The sequence below is a fragment of the Caretta caretta genome, chromosome 8 (genome assembly GCF_965140235.1).
Source record: "Caretta caretta isolate rCarCar2 chromosome 8, rCarCar1.hap1, whole genome shotgun sequence".
NCBI classification, from domain to species: Eukaryota; Metazoa; Chordata; order Testudines; family Cheloniidae; genus Caretta; species Caretta caretta.
Genome location: NC_134213.1, coordinates 8669616 through 8694274, shown reverse-complemented (window position 1 = coordinate 8694274; position 24659 = coordinate 8669616). Strand labels below are relative to the sequence as shown.

Here is a 24659-nt window from a genome sequence, read left to right as displayed (position 1 = left end):
TTTCATTACTAACTTGGAAGACTGCATAAAGAACGCACTGGTTGGGCCTGCTTGGCTATGCGGCTTTTAAGGAGGTCAGACTAGATGATCATAATGGTCCCTTCTGGTCTTAAAATCTATGAATGGTCCAAACCTGAGCTAGATGACAACTACACCTCTACCCCGATATAACACAAATTCAGATAGAACATGAATTCAGATAGAATGCGGTAAAGCAGTGCTCTGGGGCGCAAAGGGGGTGGCTGTGTGCTCCGGCAAATCAGTGCATCAGTGTGTCTGGCTCTGACACACTGCTCTTCTTAGGGGTCGGTCAGGGGACAGGGAGCTTGGGGGGGGGGGAAGGTTGGATGGTTCGGAGGCTCTGGAGGTGGGGCGGTCAGGGAACGGGGGCATTGGATAGGTCTTGGGAGTCCTGGGGGGCCTGGATAGGCGTCGGGGCAGTCAGGGGACAGGGAGCAGGAAGTGACTATTAACAATGGAAATGCTCAAGGCCAAAGCAAGTTCGATATAAAACAGTTTCACCTATAATGCGATAAGATTTTTTGGCTCCTGAGGCCCACGTTATATCAGGGTAGAGGTGTAGTTTAATGTGTCTTGAACTCAACAAGCTAGGTATAGCAATTCAGGGTGCTGTTCTGGATATCACCTTTTAAAAAAAGAAAAAAGTTTAGGGAATTTCAGAGTACTGTACAGCAACAAAAGTGCTACGGGGGTTGTGGATAGCTGACAAGAAAGGTGCCAGAGAGAGGCACTGTGAGGAAGCCTTTGAAAAGGAGGAAACTGCAGTCAGCGGAGAGATCACCCCAAGCAGAAAACTGCTGAAGCAATTCCTGATGCCACAGGGAGAAACACCCATCAGATCTCCACCCAAGCTATTTGGGGAAGTGCAGTGAACTCCAAGGGTAAGCCTGACAGAGTGAGTGTGATTCAGCAGCCCAGCCAGAGGGACATCTCAAAAACCACTGCACAGATGCTGTACTGTTGGCTTTTATCCCCTTTGAGGGACCCCAGGAAGAAGTTATTCTTGGGTGTGCTGGGGCATTTAACTTTCCTTTTGATCCCGCAGCAGAAGGGACTTAAGAAAGCCTGCAAAGGACAGGGCCCCCTTGCAAGAAGTAAAACTGGGACCTGTCCATGAAGCACCCCAAGCAAACAACTTGGTGTGGCTAGGGTCTCCCACCCTCTGGAAGAAAAACCGAAGGAGGCTCTTTTGTCAGTTTAGGTTTATGAGGCATTTTTACTCTAAAACAAAGGTGGGCAAACTATGGCCCGCGGGACGGTCCTACCCGGCCCCTGAGCTCCTGGCCCGGGAGGCTCACCCCCGGCCCCTTCCCCACTGTTTCCCCTCCCCTGCAGCCTCAGCTCACTGTACCGCCGGGGCAATGCTCTGGGAGGCGGAGCAGCGAGCTCCTGGGGCAGTGCAGCCTGACCCGGTGCTCTGTGTTGTGCAGCGCGGCAGCCTGTTCTGGTGCAGCCGCACCAGAAACCACCGGAGCTCCAGGCAGCGTGGTAAGGGGGCAGGGAGTGGGGGGATTGGATAGAGGGCAGGGGAGTTTGGGGGGTGGTCAGGGGCATGGATAGGGGTCGGGAAAGTCAGAGGGCAGGGAACAGGGGGGTTGAATGGGGGCAGGGGTCCTGGGGGCGGTCAAGGAGAAGGGGCGGTTGGATGGGGCAGGGGGCAGTCAGAAAGGAGAAGGGGGAGTTGGATGGAGCGGCAGGGAGCAGTTAGGGTCGGGGAGTTGGATGGGGTAGGTGTCCGGGGGGGAGGCCATGCCTGGCTGTTTGGGAAGGCACAGCCTCCCCTAACCGACCCTCCATACAATTTCAGAAATTCGATGTGGCCCTTAGGCCAAAAAGTTTGCCTGCCCCTGCTCTAAAAGGAAAAGAAAAAGACAACTGAGAAGAGACCCAGGGCCAAATTCAGACCAGAGTTAAATAAATTCAATGACACTGAAACTTACACCAGGTCTAAAGTAGACACAATAGTGAATAGGACAGAATAACTGTTGCCAACCATCAAACTGAAACCAAATCGGAACTAGTACTCTGAGGGTCAAGAAAGTTTGCTTATTTCATTGCTTCAGGTCCTTGTACTCCCTGGTTCAAGCTGGGACCAGAAATGCCTGGATACCCTGAAAAAACAAATAAAAAAGCTGTTCTTGGAGTATTTATGGTCTGACCACAAAAGCAGCAGAAGCATTTTGAGACAACCAAGATTTCTGACTCCATTTTGCAGATTGAAGAGATTCAGATATTGACCCACATACTTGGTTGTGATGCAGATCAAACTCTGAAGGAGACTTGTATGTAGGGTGACCAGATAGCAAATATGGGGTGGGGGGAGGGGCGTAATAGAAGCACCTATATAAGACAAAACCACAAATATTGGGACTGTCCCTATAAAATTGGGACATCCAGTCATCCTACTTGTATGTCTATTATTAACTGTCTGTAAATACAAGAAAAGATGTTCTAGAGAGGACAGGGACAAAACACTCCCCTTAGTTAACGTGGGCAGACCAAGCACTAATGGGTGTAAACTGCAGAATGGAAAATTTAGGCTAAATATTAGGAAACATTTAAGAGGAGCAGTTAGGTAATAGAACAAACTGCTAAGGGTGGTTTTATAATCACTTTCACTGGTGATACTCAAGGCTAGACTTGACACACTTCTCTGGGATCATTTAGGGATAATGAAAATGCTCTCTCTCTGATACAAGGGTGAATTAGATTACTAAACAGGGGTCCCTTCCAACTCAAATACTCCTGTGATTTTTAGCTGGGTTATGAAGTAATAAAACTCTTAATGACATATTTTAGACTGTTAGTCATTTATCCCCATAAATTATTTACACATTTCCAAGAATTCACATTCTGTAACCAGTCCACATCTGTGGCATACATTTCTGTATTTCCTGATTTACTAACAATTCAGCTAAATATCACTGCCAGATTTAAAGGACATGAAGCATCCTCAATCATGCTCCACGCCCCTTGGCTTTAGTGGGATCTCTGCCACTATAGAAAAATATATGTGAAGAAAGGAAGGACCGATTGGCAAGGGGGTAGAAACAGTGGAGAAATTAGGAGGAACTCAAAGAAAGCATCTTTTACCTCAAAATGCAAACATGAAGAGACTAAAGATTTATGTACCATATTATTTAGCCTGGACTTGACTCAGCCTGCCTCTAACCCCTATTCTTCAACTCATTCCTCCCATCAAAAGCCTAAGGGCGTTAATTCTTTCTAATATATATATATATTTTGTCAGAGCCCATATGTAGGCAGTCTGACCTTACAGTTAGAGCCCAAAGTAGCATCGGGATCAGCATAGCCAGTCAGAAGCCAAGCCAAGAGTCAAATCAGACTCAGAGTCACACCAAGGGTCAAGCTGGAGTCAATAACCAGAGTTAGAGCAAAGGCATTAGGAACCTGATCTCCAAGATCTGGGCATCAGCAGATCCAAGCAACTAATGAATTTCTAAGCAAGGGGCATATGGGGAACAGGAAGCTTTATGCTAAGACGTGACCAGTCAGCAGTCTGCTGCTAAATCAATGGGTGTAGCCCTGTTTGCTGGGTATCAGCTGTAGTTTTCCTGTTTGGCCTTAGAGCATGGGAACGCATCAGGAGAGGCTCTCACTTTGTGGGTTTGGCTTTGAGACCAGTGACACTGACAAATATATACAAATGAATGTGGGTGCTCAGCTCATCTGAGGAAAAACCAACCCTCAGGTGTCTCCTGCTTAAGCCTTCAAAAACAGATGCACCCAAAATCAAAGGTTACACTTTTGAGATATTTGGCCTATGGGTCTGATTCCAATTTCATTTACAGCAGGTGTAAATCACAAGTCACTCCAGAGCGGTCAATGAAGTTATGCTGATGCAAAACCAGTGTAAGTAATATGCTCCCTGGGACTTGGTCCCTGCTGCTATAAGGGTAAGAAGGAAGGCCACATTCTGAATTCCTAACTCAAGCATGATTCCCATTGACTTCATTGCAAGTCATGCCTCAGGAAGCAGCTCGGACTGGCCTCAACATTTTCCCCTAGCACCATGTTGGAGTTCTGCAGAAAATTAGCAGCTAACTTAGAATTCTTAACAGTAAAACTTCTCAGGTTCTGGATGCACTGGGCCAACAAGTTCAAAGAAGGAAAAGCATGTTTGTGTCTGGTGTTTCTCTTGGGCCAGTAATGCATGTGTTAAGTGGTATTCCCTGGGACTTGTTTTAGGGGATAATACATATTTAATGATACATAAGTCCACTTTATAGCTTTAATTTCAGAACCAATAATAATTTACAAGGAAAAGTTAGCCAGCATTCATCACCTCTTCATTAAACAGCTGTTCTTGAAAAACTAAAGGCTGTGTGCATTATGAAAAAGTGCAAAGTATTAAGTCTGTTTTCATAACCGATATTTGTCTGGGAACAAGAATACCGTAACTAGACTTTTAATCAATGGCAGGTTTGGAACTGAATTTTCATAATGAGAATTCCATGCACTCTGCTAGAATGGTGGTGGGGGAACCAATTTGCTAACCTATACATTTGATTTTTAGTATTTTTTCAAACACTAAGATTTTTAATCTGTCATTGGAAGCATTTACTCTTTGGATCTAATTTCTATGGAGCAGCGTAAGGTAATACATTGTGCTTTTAATAGTAATAGCAGCTGCAAACAAGTTAGTGGGGAAGGGCAGAAAAAAGAATACAATGGGTGAAACTTTTGGGATGTTTGAGTGGAACCTGGTAGAATATCTTTTACTTTGATTGGATTTTCTCACTCTCTATGTGGTCCTTCCCAGTTTGGGTTGAGGTGTGTAGACACAGCAACATGGATATTTGTATTCCTGGTTCCTGTGCTATATATGTTCTGGAGATAAATCAAGTCCCCAGGGTTGTCTACTGAGTACATTTCATGAGTACTGAATTCACAGGAAAATAAATAAAAGACAGAGGAGCCACCAGCCCATCATACTTACTGGAGAAAAGATGCCAATCTGAGAAATAAAAAAACCAAATGCACACACACACACCCCCTCCCTCTCCTAGACAGTTTAGTTTCACCGGCTTAGAGGATTTCATCAGCAGAGAAAGAATTGCTTGGACGAATTAATTGTTGGATACGTATAAAGATATCTAGCTTAATTCATACAAGGAAAGTAGCTACACCCAAGCAGACATTCACACCAAGGGACAGGTCACAGCATCACCTCTGACTTGTACATGGAAGGGCATCTTGAAACTCCTTCCAAGGTTCCACAGCAGTCTTGTTGGCAGAGGTCACCTGGGAAACGTGCCAGACCAGCACATTCTGGGCTGCACGGGCTGGCTCATTTCAGGCTGCTAGGCAAAGTGACCTGCGGCCTGTGCAGCGCTGCAGCCGACTTTTCTGGCGCAGCCTGGCAATTAATCTCACCTGTTATTTTGGTATCATTCCATTCTAGTTCCATGCCATTCTTCCACCCGTTTTCTTTATCCGCACAAGCATCTGAATGTTTTTAAACTGGACTTTGAAATTAACACATCTGAGGCTAGAAAACATAGTTCTGGTGTTGGCTGCTGTTTGTTTTGTTTACATACAGCTCTCTGGCAAGAAGTGTCCAGTTTTATAAATCAAAGCTGATGTTCTCCAGAACACACACAGCATTATTTGGACTTACAGAAGCCACATCTAGGGGTTTTTCCTTTTAATTATTGCTCATAAATTTCTTGTGACCTTCAAAATGAAAAGGAGTACTAGTGGCACCTTAGAGACTAACCAATTTATTTGAGCATAAGCTCATGCATCCGATGAAGTGAGCTGTAGCTCACAAAAACTTATGCTCAAATAAATTGGTTAGTCTCTAAGGTGCCACAAGTACTCCTTTTCTTTTTGTGAATACAGACTAACACGGCTGCTACTCTGAAACTTGTGACCTTCAATATCTTATATATGCAAATATTGTGGCTCCATTATCTCCCCTTCTACATTCAAGGCAGACATCCATGATGCCTAAGTGACATGTTCCAAATTTAAAGAAAATCAGACTCAGAACAGAGCAGTCGTCCTTGAAGCTGGTACATTCTACATTATTTGACAAAAATCATGGAACAGTAGCTACAGAGACTGGAAATGGAATACCTCATCCACACATACCACCAAAGAGCTACAAGTGATCAGAGAACTCAACTCAACCAGTACCTGAAAGCTGTCACAGAAAATATTAGATACATGAAGATGTTACTGGACAGACTGCTTATATTGACGGGCACTAAGGGCAATTAAAAACCCACAGTTGGCCCATGCCAGCTGACTTGGGCTCGCAGGTCTCGGGCTAAGAGGCTGTTTAATTGTGGTGTAGATGGTCAGGCTCGAGCTGCAGCCTGAGTTTTGGGACCAGGCTGGGCTCCAGACCAAGCCCGAAGGTCTACACTGCATTTAAACAGCCCCTTAGCCTTAGCCCCCTGAACCAAGTCAGCTAGTCTGGGCCAGCCATGGGTTTTTAATTGCAGGATAGACAGATCCTAAGTGTCCAATCAGCCAGTCTTTGAGGGGAGTTAGTAAGCAGTGTACCTTATGGGCAAGTTATTTCACTTCCCGGTTTCTTGCACTTTTTTCTGATGCCTGCGCTGGTATGGCAAGTCCTATGTTCTTATCAACTTTCAGCACAAGTGTCACAGCATGAAGGGGAAAACATACAGAAACGTGAGGAGAGGGATAATAAGAATGCACTGGTGCCATGGGCCTTACCATTTTTACTGCTCTCACTGTACAGAAAGATAGGGATGAATAAGTTCCGGTGGCATGTAAGCATGTCTGGTATGTGCTCGATAAGGTCTAATTGTAGTATTCATCAAAATGCCAATTAATTGTGAAAATGAGAGTAATACCATCATCTTCTTGGGTGTTTCCCTGATTCTGCTGTCTTCTGAATTGGGCTGTTCCCTGGAGGCACAGCAAATTGGATAGTGGGAATAAGTGGCTCCCTAGTAGATCCAGGAGAACTTTTTCTCATTTGCTATCCAACTTTGTGCTCTTCAGAGCTGCTCCAGCACCTGCCACCCTCCCCACATGCCCTGCCACCTGATAGGGGATGTGTCAAAGGGCAGGGAAGGAGCAGAGCTCTACTATACTGATTCTCCACTGGCATACATCAGAGCAGCCTAAGGGCTGCTCTCACTTGATGTCAGAGCCAGGGCTGGCACAAACTGGCTCTCAGATTTAGGGACCCATAATTGGCTCCCTAGTGGTCTCTCCCCACCCTCCACCAAGCAGACCTCGATCATACAAGGAAATTTATCTGGCCCACAGTCTCTGCTTCCTAGGTAACTTTAACTGCCAGCCTTCCCCTTTCCTTAGCCTCTCAATGCCACCCTAATGCTGGGACCTGCTAGGAGCGGTCAGGGTGATTGGTTGTCTCACAGCAGAAATTCAAAAGGAAAGCAGAGATTGTAGCTCCACTGGAAGCCCATTGTCTGCCACACCTCACAGCCTTGTTCCTCAGCTCACTAGCACTGGCTCACTGGTTAGAGGCCCTTCCCAATCCCTCACGCTAGCTTGCTGCCTGTTCTGCTAGTCTTCTGCATTTTCCTGCCCTAGAATTCTCCATTGTGTGCTCCTCGTGTTCACCCAGTCTCCTGCCCCCCTTCACCATGTAAACATCTGTAAATTAACCAAGCCCCCAAACACACGAGTGCAAGCAATCAAATCTTCATCTAAGACCCCAAAATATTCTGACTTCTAGGAAATAGACTACTTCCAAAAATATCTGTTTTGAAATACTGATAATGCCTTTAATGCCCATATATAAATTAATGGTACAGCCTCATCTGGATACTATGTGCAGTACTGGGGATCACCTGCATCTCAAAATTATGTAGACCTAAGAGGAGGTTCAGAGAAGAGTGACAGGAATGATCAAGATCTGAAAAGATTCTCATATGAAGAGAGATTGAAAAGATTGGTATTGTTCCCCTTAGAAAAGAGTTAAAGAAGAAGGGACATGTTAAATGTATATAAAGTGGTCTAAAGAAGGTAGATCGCCATCTCATAACATAAAAGCATGGGGACTTGCAATGACATTACAAAAGTGGGAAATTCAAAACCGATGAAAGGAAACACTTTTTCCACACACCATGTAATTAGATTGTGGAACTCATTGCTACAGGATGCCACTGAGGCCAAGTACTTGGCAAGATTCAAAGAGGGATTGGACATTTATATGGTTATCAAGAATATCCAGAATTATAACAACACATTTTTGGAAGGGATAGTAAACCTTGTGCTTCAGAGCTAAAAGCAGCTATGGCTCTTACAGATCAGGAGAAGGCCTAATGTGGGGGACAGATTATTCCACATCTGCTTACTGTGGGGTTCTTACACCTTCCTCTGAAGCTCCTGGCCAGTGTGGGAGACAGGATACTGAGATATGTAGCTTTTGGATCCGATCCAGTGTTGCAATTCCTGTGGGCTTATCTACATTACCCGCTGGATTGATGGGCAGCGATCGATCCAGCAGGGGTTGATTTATCGCGTCTAGTCAAGACGTGATAAGTCGACCGCTGAGCGCTCTCCTGTTGACTCCGGTACTCCACCGCCGTGAGAGGCACAGGTGGAGTCGATGGAGGAGCGTCAGCCATTGACTTACCACATTGAAGACACCGCGGTAAGTAGATCTAAGTACGTCAACTTCAGCTACGTTATTTACACAGCTGAAGTTGCATAACTTAAATCGATCCCCTCCCACTCAGCGTAGACCAGGCCTATGTGTCTGTGATAGGACATAAGAATTGCAGGAGAAAATATTTTGAGTAGGAAACAAATAGTAAATTAAATTCATGCCAATGTAAAGTTGAAATGTGTTGGCAGTGCCTGGATTAGATGAGAAGAAGTGTAGTAAAAACTGTTTGAAGAAGATATTTCAGAGATTGTATTGCCAAAATAGTAGATTCTTGAAGAAAAAATTCTTCAGTCAGAAATAAAGGTATATTTTATTTTGGGCAATAAGTGGATGTGCGTAGTTTTGCCTTGGGAGGCAACGTGGATGTGTTGTGTTAGATGCTACTGTTTCCTTAACTAAAGATTTCCTAGCTTTGTAATAGTCGTGCATAACCGCAAGTTAACAAAGTTTTGAATATGTGAAGCCATTTATCTAGTCCTGTACTTATTTTGCTGGCACTGTTGTTTGGTGACTTCTAAGGGCTCGTCTACACTAGAAGTGCTACAGCAGCACAGACACAGCGCTGCAGCTACTCTGCTATAGCACCTGCTTCCTACATGGATGGAAGGTTTTTTCCCCACTGATGTAGGTAATCCGCCTCTCCAAGAGAGGATAGCTAGCTCAATGGAAGAATTCTTCTGTCAGCCTAGCACAGTGGGTTAGGTCGACCTAACTACATTTCACAGTCCTGAGGAAAGTAGGTAGGTTGATCTAATTTAAGTGTAGACCAGGTCTAATTATACTAAGGATTCTCTTGCTCACTAACGGACCCTTCGTCCAACCTGCCCTGCATAACGAAACAGACAGCTGAAAATTAGGGCCTGATCCAGAGCCCACTGAAGTCACTGGGTGTCCTTCCATTGAGTTCAATGTGATTTGGATCATGCTTTTACCAATCATAACGGGAGGTTACCTACAGCAGTGTAAGCCTACCTCAGGTGTTTTAATATGGTCATTTCAGTGGAAGAAAAGTCTGTCTGCTGGTACTAATTGTAACAATCCCCTAGAATACACATTTCAGTCAGAATCCTTGTTCTCAGACTCCCACCTAAATCTAGTCTGAACCACTATCAGGTCCTATCTCTGTCAAATAGTTACTTGGATTGTTCTTAAGGTTTGGCATTAGATATGCTCAACTGTATCATCTACTGCCGTTTCTTTAAGTTTTGTTTCTCCTACAACAGCTTGCGATCTTGTTCTTTTATCAGCTCATTCAGCCGAGAACAGAAAATGAATCACTGATGTTATTTAATGGAACCATTAGTTTACTCAGACTGGAAACCCCAGGAGTTTGTTTGCTTTGTTTTTTAAATTTCCCACCAGAGAGTGAGACTGGCACTTGGTTGTGCAATCTATCATTACACTGCTGAAAAAAGCTTAAAAGGCTGCTTGCAGTTGGTTTTTTCCTTTCGCTTTCAGGTTACGTCTTCTGCGTGTGTGTGTTGGCTGGGCTGCTGGCTGCCGCATGCGCCCAGCACATTTCCCAGACCTGAAGAAGAGCATGGTGTAAGCTCCAAAGCAGGTCTCTCTCTCTCATCAACAAGAGTTAGTCCACTAAAACCAAACTTACTTAAACTGACTGAAAGCTGGAAATTCCGTGCTGGCCTGAAAGGATGCCTTTAACTCACCCCGTCATGTCCAAGTAGTGCAGATCATGTGGGGCCATCTTCTTTCCTGGAGACTTTTCTCAGACAATTACATCAATTGAGTAGTTTCACCTTTTACTCTGTTTCCTAGATTTGTAGGTTCACACTAAACCATTAACATTACATTAACACAGTTTTAATGACAAGAGTTTCTTGTGTTCTTTTTAATTGTGTCTGTAACTTGAATAAAACCAAACCACTAAAAGTGTGCCAGAGATTATTATACTTAAAAAAAGTATAATATTTACCTTGCAGAACAAAACTATGTTGTCTGGTACATTTCTGTCCAAGTGTGAACATGGGTAGACATTTAAGGCAAATCAGATAAATCCATATTTATGGACTTGTTACAAAAGTGAGATTGGATTTTCTTTGTTAGGCCTGTCCTGTAGTAGGTGACTTCTGGGAACTCTTCTGGCTCTATCAATCTGTTTCTTATTCCCACCATCAACCTCAGCCTGTCCAGTCCACACAAGAGATCCACTTCCTGGACACTACAGTGCTAATAAATGATGGTCACAAACACCACCCTATACCGGAAACCTACTGACCGCTATTCCTACCTACATGCCTCCAGCTTTCACCCTGACCACACCACACGATCCATTGTCTACAGCCAAGCTCTGCGATACAACCGCATTTGCTCCAACCCCTCAGACAGAGACAAACACCTACAAGATCTCTATCAAACATTCTTACAACTACAATACCCACCTGCAGAAGTGAAAAAACAGATTGATAGAGCCAGAAGAGTTCCTGAACCTAACCTGAAGGATAACCCAACACTCCCACAAATCTTGGGAGACAGGCCAGTCCTTGCCTACAGACAGCCCCCCAACCTGAAGCGAATACTCACCAGCAACCACATACCACACAACAGAACCACTAACCCAGGAACCTATCCTTGCAACAAAGCCCGTTGCCAACTGTGCCCACATATCTATTCAGGGGACACCATCACAGGGCCTAATCACATCAGCCACACTATCAGAGGCTCGTTCACCTGCACATCTACCAATGTGATATATGCCATCATGTGCCAGCAATGCCCCTTTGCCATGTACATTGGTCAAACTGGACAGTCTCTACGTAAAAGAATAAATGGACACAAATCAGATGTCAAGAATTATAACATTCATAAACCAGTCGGAGAACACTTCAATCTCTCTGGTCACTCGATTAGAGACCTAAAAGTGACAATTCTTCAGCAAAAAAAACTTCAAAAACAGACTCCAACGAGAGACTGCTGAATTGGAATTAATTTGCAAACTGGATACAATTAACTTAGGCTTGAATAGAGACTGGGAGTGGATGGGTCATTACACAAAGTAAAACTATTTCCCCATGTTTATTCCCTCCATCCCACTGTTCCTCAGATGTTCTTGTCAACTGCTGGAAATGGCCCACCTTGATTATCACTACAAAAGGTTTTCTCCCCCGCCCCCACTCTCCTGCTGGTATTAGCTCATCTTAAGTGATCACTCTCCTTACAGTGTGTATGGTAACACCCTTCGTTGCATGTATATAAATCTCCCCACTGTATTTTCCACTAAATGCATCCGATGAAGTGAGCTGTAGCTCACGAAAGCTTATGCTCTAATAAATTTGTTCATCTTTAAGGTGCCACAAGTCCCCACTTTTCTTTTTGCGGATACAGACTAACACGGCTGCTACTCTGAAACCTGTCAATTGATAATACAGGTGCTGCACATGTACAGGTCTTCTGCTGCCACTAATGTGGCTAGCTGCAAGTCTAGTCTCAGCTACAATCAGGGTAAAAAGGGCCCTGTCCAGATGAAGGTTAAAATCATGCTAGCCTCAATCATCTTTTAAAGCATTTGTTGGTAATTTGGTTTGCACAAGTAGTGACTTTTTCAGGGAGCCAGCTTGGCAAGCTGTGCTTAAGACTCCCCCTAGGTGATATGTTGTATCAGGGCTTCAACTCTGTTCCCAAGGGGAAAAAATCTCCATCCATGCTCATTAGGGAAAAGGTACCTGTAAGCGAGTTCGGCCGGGGCTCATCACTCTCCGGGGCAGCGGGGAACCAGATTGCCTCGCTACTTCTGTCAGGCATGTTGGGGAATAGCCTGGCTGCAGGGCCAACAGTTAGTAGCTCAGGCCCTCAGGCGGGGGCTGAGCAAAACAGTTCACTATTAGCACGGCCCAGGCCTGGGTCAGGGCAGGACAACAAACAGTCAGTAGCTCAGGGCCCTCAGGCAGGGGCTGAGCAAAGAGTTCAATAGCAAAGCCCAGGCCCTGGGTCAGGGCGGCTTGGGAGAGGGGGAGACTGCCACCCGCGAGATGGGTGGCAGGCCCACCCACTTCACTGCGTCCCAGCCCGGGGCCCTAGCAGTGGTAGAAGACCCGCTGCTGTGTCAGTGGGGTTCCTGGCCGCAACACATGGACATCGGCTCTGGCGGTGTTGCAGCCTAAGGTCGGCTGCCCCTGGGCTACTTCCTACCTCCCCCTCTAGAGGTACCTGGGTCCGGCCGGCATCCTCCAAGGGTCACACATCATGGGCTCCTCGGGGTAACTGGCGCACCGTTGGCTTGGCAGTTCCTCGGGGTAACTGGCAAACAGCAAGCTTGGCAGCATCGCTGGGCTCGGGCTAGCATCAGGCATGGGCTGGTCTGGCCAGTTCTCGGGTCAGCCACCCATCACCGTGGTCTCCCGGCTAGGAGCTCTGCCACATGCGTCTGGCCTTTCCAGTGGCTGTCTTTCAACTGAGCTCTGGGGTCGGCCTTTTATACTTCCTGTCCTGCGCCTTGACCTCTATGGAGCGGGCGCAGGGTTCACTGGCTCTGCCCACTTTGGCATCCAGAGAGGCTCGTCACTCTCCGGGGTGGCGGGGAACCAGACCGCCTCGCTACAGTACCCAACTCAGGTTCCAGTTATATCATTGGAACAGGGCTGGGTCACATCATGTTTACGCAGATGAAGGTGTGTATTGAACATAAGGATGGAAATGGCCAATATAAGCAACTTCAACTTATTTTCCTGCTCCAAAATGTGATGAAATGTAAAATCTTCTAGCATGTAAAATTGAGTAAGATGAATACATGCCATTTTCACTGTAAAGTGTTACAAACGCCACACGTTCCTGATAGATGTTGGGAAACATTCTAATTAGGAACAAAGCTGCTTCTCCCTTGTGTATTTTCTGTTGGGTGGTTGTTGTTTTTTGTGTTGCTCGTTGTTAATAAAGGATGAGAAGGATAGCTTCAGAATCTGTATGAGATCTGCTCCCAAAGCCATTGTCCTGTCTGACACTGGGAACCAAATTAGAAGGTTATATGAATGCAGGAGGGGGATAAGCGACAGGAGCCCAGGAACAGTTAAGAAACAAAGATCTGCCTTTCCTGCCAACACTCCTACTAAGAAAAAATGAAGGGAGTGGAAAAGCAGACCAGAAATGATGGAGAGGCTGACCTCTCTCTTAACAGAATGTTTTGCAGAGTTTTCCAGAAGACGTCATTTGTTTTTTAAGCTGCGTTACGGTAGAGGAAATCCCAGCTAAGAGTATGACTTAGTGGGTTCTGAGAAAAGGAGGGGCTACCATCTACTATGATACCATGTTTTGTTTTTTTAAAAATGTTGAGTCGTGTTACACTGCATCAGTCATGTTGCTTACAGGTTGTCTCAGAGATGGGTACACAGACTAGGGAAACAGGAGGCGAGGCCTTGTCTACACTACAGACTAAAACCTGTTGCTGGCAAGGGGTTAAAGCTTAGCTGTGCTGAATGTGGCAGGCCTTTGTCTGCACTCGGAGCTGAACAGTGTTCAGCACCAGTTCGGCTGCAACCACTGTGACCTGTCGTCAGCAATGGTTCTGATCTGTAGCATAGACAAGCCTTTATCAAGGGACCTTGAGAAGCCACTTCACCTCTTCATGGCTCAGTTACCACCTCTGTTAAAGAATGGGGATCATGAGGCTTACTCACCCTTGATCTTCGGTTGAAGAGCGCTAAGTATTACTACTGAGTGGCAGTGGAGAGCCTAAGGAAGTTGGGTGCCCCAATGACAGAGAAATTCCCTGAACTCTCTCAAGCTCCTTTGAAAATACCAAAGTAACTTGTAAAGAAACTAGTCCTGGGAATGTTAATCTTGGATTTGCCAGAGACCTAAAGGATTCGGGGGATTTTGGGTATGTGTGAATCACTTCACTGCTCATGAGCAATGCAGCCTATCCTGGTAAAACCGTTATAACAAAACCACACCATGTTTTGTATCATTAAAAGTATGTATTGCCCACTTATTTTATTTTTTTTTTGCCCCCTGTTACTTGAGAGACCTGTCCCCTTCCAATTTTGTACGGTGCTGTTGATAGCTGGCACAGGAGGGCTGGCACTGAGGGGTGTTGGGCCGGTGTCTTATTAGCTACCTCCTAGCTAAAACTTATCAGCTAGGGATCAGGTGATTATAAATCAGCAACTCACTTAGGTGGGCTACAAGAAGGTGTGTGCAGGAGACCCAGGGACAGGGGTGGGAGCTACAGGAAGTGGGTTGACTCCCGTGGCCGACCCTGGAGCAGGGAGATTCCCAGGCAAATGTCCTGTCGGAGGACTGTAAAAGAGGTGCCAGGAGTAGGCTCTGGCAGGAAGCCCTCTTCTGGTGGGTGGGGTATAGAGAGAACAGCTTGTAGATGGCTCTCAGGCCAGTGCCCTGTAGGGTGAGACCATGTAGGGAATAGCTAGCCCCTGCAGAAGACCCAGGGTTAGGGGGAAAGAACAAGTGAGGTGACATTTGTGCCACTAGTTTTTATGTGGAAGAAATAAAGCTGAAGCCTTGAGAGAAAAAAGGGCCTGACCCAAGCTCTGGGTATGGAGTCAATCTGTCCTGGCCTAGGGAATAGAGTTGCTACCCCTGAGGTACAAAACTCAGGACAGCGGGGCTGATCCTGAGCTCATAAAACTGGACAGCTGGCAGCATGTACTGAGCACCCTTACAGATTCCCTGGACAATTACCTCAAAGGGACGATTGCGAGAAAACTTGGACATGGGGCAACCTTACTGGTCTGGAGAGAGGCCTGCAGCTTACAATGCCTCTCAAAATGGCTACAGGTCATTCCTTTTCAGTCCAGCTGCCAAGCAGTTGCACCCCAAGTCCTTCTTTGCCACCTTCTCCCCCCCGCCAATAATTGCGCCATTGGGTTACTACAGTCTAGTCACAGCCCAGAAATTAAGTCCATTCCCTAAGGAGCCCAAGTACAAAAAAAATTATGTTTAATTTATTCAAAGCTACAAACCAGGATGCCACGATTGACCGATAAAGCATCATGCTTCAGACTAGAGCCTGAACAGCACATGTTAAAGTTTTCCACAGAGGTTACATTTTTGTAGGAGTTTTAAAGACATACAATTTACCAGAAAGAACATTGTAGGGAAAACTGACCTAGTTCCACCTCTTCAGCAAATAAATTAACACCACTTGCCCTGTCTCCCTCTCCCAGTGTAATGTGTTAGCATGAACTGCAAAATCTAGTCAAACGGAGCCAGCCTGGTAGTTGTTGATATGTACAGCCCAACAGCTTATTTGTGTCTCTTACATTTGAGGAGAGCTATAGTGAAAATCCTATGAGAAGATATTTTATTTTGAGAGCATGCTGGATTTTTCTGTCCATTCACCATTTCAGTGGAGGAGGGCTAAGAAGCTCTTTGAGATTTCAGCTCTATTTGCTTTGACTTCTTGTAGCTGAGGCAAAGAACTAAAAAAAAAAAAAAGTCTGAACATTTCCACAAATGAATTCCAGATTTCTGGACTGTAAATCCACCTGCATTTTCTCAAGGGTTGTCAACAACTGACCACATCTGCAGGGAGGGCAAAAAAATCCAAACAGTCTTGTTTGTGTTTCTACACCCCATACTTTGGGGATTTATATGACAATATGTTAGAGCAATTAAAGGAGCATCTCAAGTGAATTAGATTCATGGCAAAGTTGTATAGCTACCTTTACAACAACCGACACTGCTACTTGGTTCCACTGTGCACATAGACCCTTCCGTGTGATATATCTTTATTGATTTTACAAATTTCAAATAAATTAAAAAACTAGTGGATGACAAAGCATACTTAGTAGGGTTTGTATCATCTAGTCCAATGGAATATGGACTAGACAGTATCCTTTAATGATGTTAATAGGTGAGATTCCTCACCTGGCTTGTCTAGGCAGCAAGTTTCCATATGGAAAGCCAGGGTGTGAACCTGGAGTGCACCAGATTCCTACAGGGTAACTATAGCACAGCACAAGTCCTGGAGCGTTGCTTGATCTGCTACTGGAACTTGCTGCATAGACAAGGTATTAGTTACACCTGTGTACCAGTATTGGTGTGGAGGGGGTTGCACAGGTGCAACTGAGACATTGGCCCTTTCAACCGAAAGGACCCAGAAGCACTCCAGAAATATTTCAGATTATAAATAGAGTTATAAGTGGTAACCAATTAACAGCACACACACCCTGCCATTATTGAACATTTTAGTGGCCACACATACACAAGTATTCCCAAAGGTGTCAGTAGGAGTATTTGTGTGAATAAAACAAACAGGATACGGCCCCAGGACAAGACATGAAGAATGCTATGTTCACTTGCATCTTATTTGACCAGAGAACCTGGATTAAAACCCTTATTCTTTTGAAAAATGCTATGGGCTCTTTAATAACTGTAAGAGGATCGGGACCTCTGTTTTATGTCTCCTCCAAAAGGCACCAGCTCCTGCAGGATAGTGTTCCTGACAGCCTACTGCGTCATTAGTTCACATACTGACTCTTAGGGAAGAACGCCATCCTTATGATGTGACAGTGCAGACCTGGGCTTGTAACAGCCTTCAGTATCCCTCTACTCCACTGTTCTCATTCAGAGGTACCTAGCTACTAGTGACCAGACTTTTTAGCCTGATGATCTTAGTCACAATGGGGCAAGGCATTTACTACTTTTGCCTCTGCTACGGTTCCTGTAAAATGACTTCTGAATAAAACTGCCTTGTGTGTGTAGGAAGCTTTACTGGCAAGGAAAAGAGCTAGAGCAAGAGCTTGTTCTTAAATGGAAAAATATTTCAGGGAAAAATGTGCAAACTGTCTACATTTCCTAGGTTCCAGTCCGTCCCGTCCCCCCCGCAACTTCCTTGGAAGTGATAGATTTAAGGGCTTACAAATGTTTTCTTTAACCAGCACATGGGAAATACTGAGGCTTTTACAGAAACCTTGCTTTGTACTCACCAGCATCTCTCTTCTAAGGCTGCTCCAGTTCATTCAAAGTCAGACTTGCACTCATTGACAGCTGTTCCCAAACAAATCTTTCTTGCCCACACAATGACATGCTCACATGTGTATATAGTCCTCATTTAGTTGTATAAAAATGCATGTTGTTCAAGTGAGTCCACCAACCATGCGATCCAGATTTAACCTATCCTTATTTACCACTCCAGTCTTCGGGTCATTTGTAAACTTCATCAGCAGTTATTTTATATTTTCTTCCAGATTGATAAAAATGGGCAGAAAACTGGTCCCTGTGGCAATAGGTAAGCTATTGCACTAACTGTGTTTTAGAGCTTTTTACTGGTTGTACATTTTGGGTAGAGGATCTGTTGGGAATGGAATCCTATTCATATGTAGTCTAACGTGCTCTTTGAATGGTCAGTACTAATGTAGCTCTACTCCATATGGACTAAGGAACAAAGTACAATTATTACATTTCTCAGCTTGACACAGCTCTGATCCCAGGAATATAAACCAGCATCTTCCCATTTGCTATTTGAATTGGTTTTCGAGAATTTGGCACAAATTAAGTGTATGATACTATACATGTACTGCATCATCCAGGTTTCCATCTGTCTGTAATACATGCATCACAGAATATCAGGGTTGGAAGGGACCTCGGCGGTCATTTAGTCCAACCCCCTGCTCAAAGCAGGGCCAATCTCCAATTTTTGGCCCAGATCCCTAAATGGCCCCCTCAAGGATTGCACTCACAACCCTTGGTTTAGCAGGCTAATGCTCAAACCACTGAGCTATCCCTCCCCCAAATGTATCACACACCTATGGAAATCTACATTTAAGGCTTTTGGAATGGGTCAAGATGAATTTAGCTGGAGCAAAGAATTCATATGCATTTTTAGTTCCTGAGCCTATTTTAGTAATGAAGAATATATTGAGGGCCATATTGGCCAACTACTTCTATGAAATATTGAAAATAAGACTTTTGAAATCATGTCCAATAGATGCATCTTATCCTCAGTGAGTAGGGTGACTCAGGGGAGTAACTACAGCTTAATTTCTAGACAGGTACACATCTGGTGGTTCTCCATTATGCTCAGTAGTCCATAACCACACCAGGTTATCCCTTTTTACCCCTACTTGGAGGGAAAAAACACCCATCCCCACAAAGCCTCTGGCTTAAAGTGGATGAGAATGGATTTGAAGTCCCTTTTCCCCTCTCCTACATAGAGCTGATGAACTCTTCATATCAGCTACGAAATTGCTGGGTTCTTTTTAATGGTAGGATAATTAGATGCAAATAAACTATCCATCAGCTTTAGCTCTCCATCCCCCATTGTTTGCAAATCGTTCACAAAGCTATATTTATTGCTATGAACATATTCATTATTTCAGCCTATGGATTTGCAAACAGTCCATTTCCACTAGGTGCTCTTCACCATTCACGGTATGCAGTCCCATTGCTGCAGGGCTTCTGCCTGCCTATTACTGCCTCTTGACCAACTGTTAGGACAGGAGAACAATGAACCGTGAACACATGATGCACTTTTCTGGTCTGAGTTTTCCCAATGAATAATAATTATCTGTGCTACTTTGGGGATTCACAAAAAATGCCAACCATCCAGATACTGGACTAGAGAATTGTGTGCGCCCAATGAATAAGAGCCGAGTGAATTAACCATGTTTATTTGAGATTCACTTTTTGCATTATTCATCCAACACTAGTCTCATATCTGTATGCGTGAGTCACTTGTTAAGTTTGTCTGGTCTAGATATAATTTATTTTGATTAAGGAAAAGAAACAACTTGGTCAATTTTATCCAGCACCTGTTCACTATTGAAAGTGAGAAATCCTCAGCACTTTTGCCAAATCATTTTGCAATGACATATACTCATTTACTGTAAAATCCCTTTCTAGTTCTCCCACAAAGTGGTACATCAGAAGTAACGTACACTGTAAAGGGAGCCTAGACAGGTAACATGCGTTCAGGGAAAGATTTAAATGTCAACCCCATAGATTTTTGACACCAAAGTATAAAACTTTTCAAAAGAACGTCACAGCATGTGCATTATGTTCACCAATGCCCCCAGTGGTTGGCAGCAGGATGACTACTGTACTTCTAGGGAATAAGAAAAAGTTATTCATGATAGGGATCAATAAATATCCATGGAAATGCAAAGATGAACCAGATTTTATAATATTAAAAAAAAAAAAACACCAAAACTTTACTCTGAAACAATCCCACAAATGTTTCTAGCTTCTCTTGAAGCTTCTTCTCTGCAAACTATTCGAACAAGCTTTGAGGGGCATGTCCAATGCACCCTAAAACAGTGGCATTAAAGCAATCAAATCAAGCTAATTTATCAGGGGACATGCCTTAATATATCAAGCCTGCTCTCTGCTTAGGAATTCCAAAGGCAGAGCCATCTCACAGGGTTGTTGTGTGGATAAATACACTAAAGATAACGAGGTGCTCAGATACTCTGGTGATGGAGGCCATATAAGAACATAGGTTCTTAAAACTTAGATTCATATAAGAACTCCTGATTCTGACATACTACGTAATCTTGGGTAAATCACATAGGCCATCATCATACTGTGAGCTCCATGCCCAATTAAGTATTGTAGGATTGGGGCCTTAGCCCATGTTTGTGATCAGTGTATCCAGCTATAAAATGGAGGTAACACTCATCTCACTCATAGGGGAGTTGTAAAAATTCATTTTTGTTTTTAAAGTTCTTTGAGGCCCTTGAATGAAAGTTGTTACCCCTAGACTGATCACGCAAAGTATCTCCTTAAACATTCTTTTTTACAGAAAGGACTGAAAGCAAGAAGTAAAACAGTCTAATTCTTTTCTAGCTACTCACTCCCCGGGCACACAGACATCTGACTCAGAGGCTGCCTGTAAGATGGGCTCACATAAGTATCGGTAACAGATAGAACTCAACTAATACAGATGAAGTAGTATTTGGAAATGATAACTGTGAAACTCCGTACCAGAGGTAATTACAACTTCTGTCTTGTATAATATGGAGGTCCCTGTGCAAAAGTCAGCTCAGCAATAACCAGAAAGAGACAAAATGCCTACAGAAATATGAAAGACCAACCCATGACTATTAACCAATCAGTTTCCAATGCAGATTCAGCAAATCTGGACTGATGATTATGTTTCACAAGACTGGAGAGAATCCATCCAGCTACAGGAAGAAGGCAATAAGACTGTAAGAACCACAAAAGCATACAGTCTCTTTCCTCGGTATTTCTCGGTAATTACTTGCAGTAGTGCTGTTAAATTGTTTCTGGATTCTCAATGCAGGAAGCGTGCATCAGAATCAAGCTGGCTGCCCCAAGAGAATGGAGTGCACAGATTATATTTTCCTGACTGTTAGGGAGCATTGACTTGGTGTTATGCTTTCTGGATCTAGGGTTCAGCACAGGGATACATGGCTTATCTTTGGAGTCCTTCTATCATCAGGTACTTGAACCTTGCAGCAAGAATTACACTCCACCTTCATGCTGGCAGGTGGATTCAGTTAGCGCAAACCAGGATATAAAATAGGCTTGATCCCCTCTGGGGCAGGGAAGGGCCTGCAGTGAAACCCAGCTTAGGAAAAAACTTAAGGCTAAAGTTTATGTTTTGTTATTGGCTGCACAGCAGAATGGAGTAGGCATGGGTATGTTCTGTATGGAGTGGACTGAGAACTCTACCTACCGGCACTGTCCTTATGACTCTAGAGCAGGGACAGACATCCTGGCCTAAGCTTACCAAAATTACTAGTTTCAGAGTAACAGCCGTGTTAGTCTGTATTCGCAAAAAGAAAAGGAGCACTTGTGGCACCTTAGAGACTAACCAATTTATTTGAGCATAAGCTTTTGTGAGCTACAGCTCACTTCATCGGATGCATACTGTGGAAACTGCAGAAGACATTATATACACAGAGACCATGAAACAATACCTCCTCCCACCCCACTCTATGCTGGAAATGGCCCACCTTGATTATCATGCACATTGTAGGGAGAGTGGTCAGTTTGGATGAGCTATTACCAGCAGGCGAGAGAGTTTGTGCGCGTTTTGGAGGGGGGGGGTGAGAAAAACCTGGATTTGTGCTGGAAATGGCCCACCTTGATTTTCATACACATTGTAAGGAGAGTGATCACTTTAGATAAGCTATTACCAGCAGGACAGTGGGGTGGGAGGAGGTATTTTTTCATATTCTCTGTGTATATAATGTCTTCTGCAGTTTCCACAGTATGCATACGATGAAGTGAGCTGTAGCTCAGGAAAGCTTATGCTCAAATAAATTGGTTAGTCTCTAAGGTGCCACAAGTACTCCTTTTCTTTTTCCAAAATTACTAGTAATTTTTGGGTGTCTCCATTTTTAGGTGCTCAACTTGAATTGCCTTAATAGTGCCTGAGTCTCAGAAGCGCTGGACGCTCACCCTCTGAAAAATCAGGCCCCTTTACCATGTCCAAAGTAGGACATCAAAGATTGCTAGATGACATCACTGGTTTTGCAGCATGGTATTATCTTGAGCATCCCATTTGTTACATGGAGTAGGATAGGATATTGCCCAGACTTAAAGGCTTGTTACATAAACATAGGCACCAGATGTACAGCTAGGAATGAATTGTGGAGGAAGCTGTGGTGTCTTCATCACTGCCTCCCTCAGCAGAGCTAGATTTTGTGGAGGAACAGTCAGACTGTACCCGTGCATACTGACTGGCGGAGAGCCTCCTCTTGCAGCGTAAAGGATGTCAGCAGTGTTATTTAAACTGACAACTGCTTTGACAGCAGTTCTGATTCCCATAAAAATGGCTTCTGCCTGGATCTTTAGCCTTTCCTTTAAGTCTTCCTTAACATTGTCATAGCAGAACGTGCTGGTGAAAGCAGGCTGTAATAGTGGACCTCTGCTTTCCATATACATCCAGACTCAAACACACACACTGAACCACAAGTGCTGCAGTTGGGGGTCATTTTCTCCCCTTCCATCTGGTTTTTCCCCACTTTTCAGGGTTAATCCTAACATCTTCAGCAGCAATCTAGTTGCAGTGTGTGACGCAGCCAGTGGAGTAGGGTTCTTATCAGGAATGTCAGGCAGAGTCCAAAACCTGAGCCCCTGAGCAAAGTTACTTCACTGGCCATGTTAACTAAGACGCTCCTAAGTGTTTTTTCTTGTAACCAGAGACTCCGCAATGTTGGTTTTCATCTGTTTCTTAAGTAGCAGCAGAAATGTTTTGAATAAAGCAGAGGAGATTTGTAAGCCTTCTGATTATATTCAAGAAAGACAGACTTAAATTTACCCTTAAAATGACTTATTGAAGTCAGACCTGACCCACCAACAAGCTCTCTGCCCCAACCCAGCCCCAGGACTCTGCTACAAAATTGCTTTAATTATAAGCAAGAACAGCAGAAGTTCTTAGTTCTTTGATGCAGTATTTTTCATTGCTTAGACAGGGAAAGCACTAGAAAAACATTATCTGTTCAGAAATTAGTTGATTAAAACTGATTGGGGAATAAGAGCGCTTTCAGGTTGGTACCTGAAAGCGTGGAGTGAGTTAGCCAACGTCTGTACCGCAGCAGCATGATGGAATGAGGATTACCTCATTGACAATGGATTTCAAGTGGCAGTTTGCTTATTTAGGGTATATTTACACTAAAGGATTACCTTTAATTCTTTTCTTTTTGGATGGGTTATACCGCTGGGTGAACCCATCAAGGAATGCTTCGGGATGCCAACTCATCACTCCACTGCTGCCATCAACCACTTTTGGAGAGATGAAGCAATTAAGGAATTTCTGCTTCAGAAGTGGCTTTCCTTAGTCATCTCTACACACCTCTGGACCATGAGGTTCAATCAAGCCTGAGCTATTTCACACAGTGTACTACTATGCTAAGGAGAGATATATGTTGTAAATGTTGTCCATATATTCTAATATGGATAAAAGGTGACAACCCTATGACAGAAGAAATAAATACCACCTCTAAGCTGAATCACACAGCGACAAAATTCATCGTGGTAAATTGCTGCTCCAGCAGAAGGTTATGTCACAGTGCCTAACTCACTTTCTATTTTGTACAACCAGCTTTTTTCTTGTTAACACCAGAGTCATTTATTGCTCAAGTCCAGTTCACAACATGGGCCCAGTTGCCTCGGTAGCATCACATAAATAAAGCATCTTCTCCACATACGATACCCCCTTGCTACATGGGAGAGTCGGAGGGGTCAGCAGCCAGGGTGTCATTTTCCCTGCCACCCATACCCCAGCAGAGATCTCTCTGCAAGATCTGGGACCTGTGGTTGGGAGGGGGAGTTGCACCCAGACCCAGGGGAAAGCCAAAGCGAATGGAGCCTGGAAGTCGTATTAACTCTTTCACGCCCCCTCTGTACTTGGGGAAACACCTTAAAAGAAGGTCACAGGGATGCCAATGGCTAGGAAAGAGGTCGGTAAATCTCTGGTGTCAAGGAGCCAGAAGGCAGGCTAAGGACCACAGAGCCACAGGGCAAAGGGAAAGTTCCATGTTCTGGAAGGCGGCAGCAGCATCAGACGCTTAGAAGAACCAGAAGCGAAGGACTGCAGGTCAGGCTGCACTTTAACAGGCTCTTCCATCGCACCTTGCAACTACAAGAGGCTAAAGACCTGTGGCTGCGGTGCAAGGCCCTAGCGGCAGTGAACTACATATCACACCACAGCTTCTGTTTTGCATATTGTAATGAACTCTCAGAGTAGCAGAAAGTGGGCTTGGAAGTAACTATATTAATATTGCTCCACGACTGAACTGGGCTAAGGCAGTGCACGTACTTTTCTCTCAGCCATTCTGCATGTAGAGGACAGCCCAGATTAAAGGGGAGGTGACAGGGAAAAGACATCAGATATTCACACCTGTACAGCATCCCCTTAATGAAGTGTGGCAGAGCTCTGACCTTGTCCCCGTAAGTCCTGCGCTTCCAGGCGCTTTATAACTAGCTTCAGAGGCTCTCTGCAACCCTCCACATAGCCCTTTTCATCATAAGCCAAAAAGGAGGTTGGTGAGAGAATGCCCACACTCTCTGTTGTCCCTATGGGCTTATACTCAAACAGTTTAGCCTTCTGTCCTGA

General features: G+C 44.4%; 1 protein-coding gene across 2 annotated transcripts in view; it reads right to left on the bottom strand.

Moving 5' to 3' along the window:
• Positions 1-24659, bottom strand: part of GFPT2 (glutamine-fructose-6-phosphate transaminase 2) — a 101283-nt gene that overhangs the window by 27387 nt on the left and 49237 nt on the right. Inside the window, exon 1 of one of the 2 annotated variants that reach the window (XM_075131262.1) lies at positions 1962-2133. The exons of the other annotated variant lie outside the window; for it this stretch is intronic. The gene's annotated coding sequence lies outside the window, so the exon portion shown is untranslated. Of the gene's footprint in view, positions 1-1961; positions 2134-24659 lie in introns of those variants that run through there. 2 annotated transcript variants of the gene reach the window in all.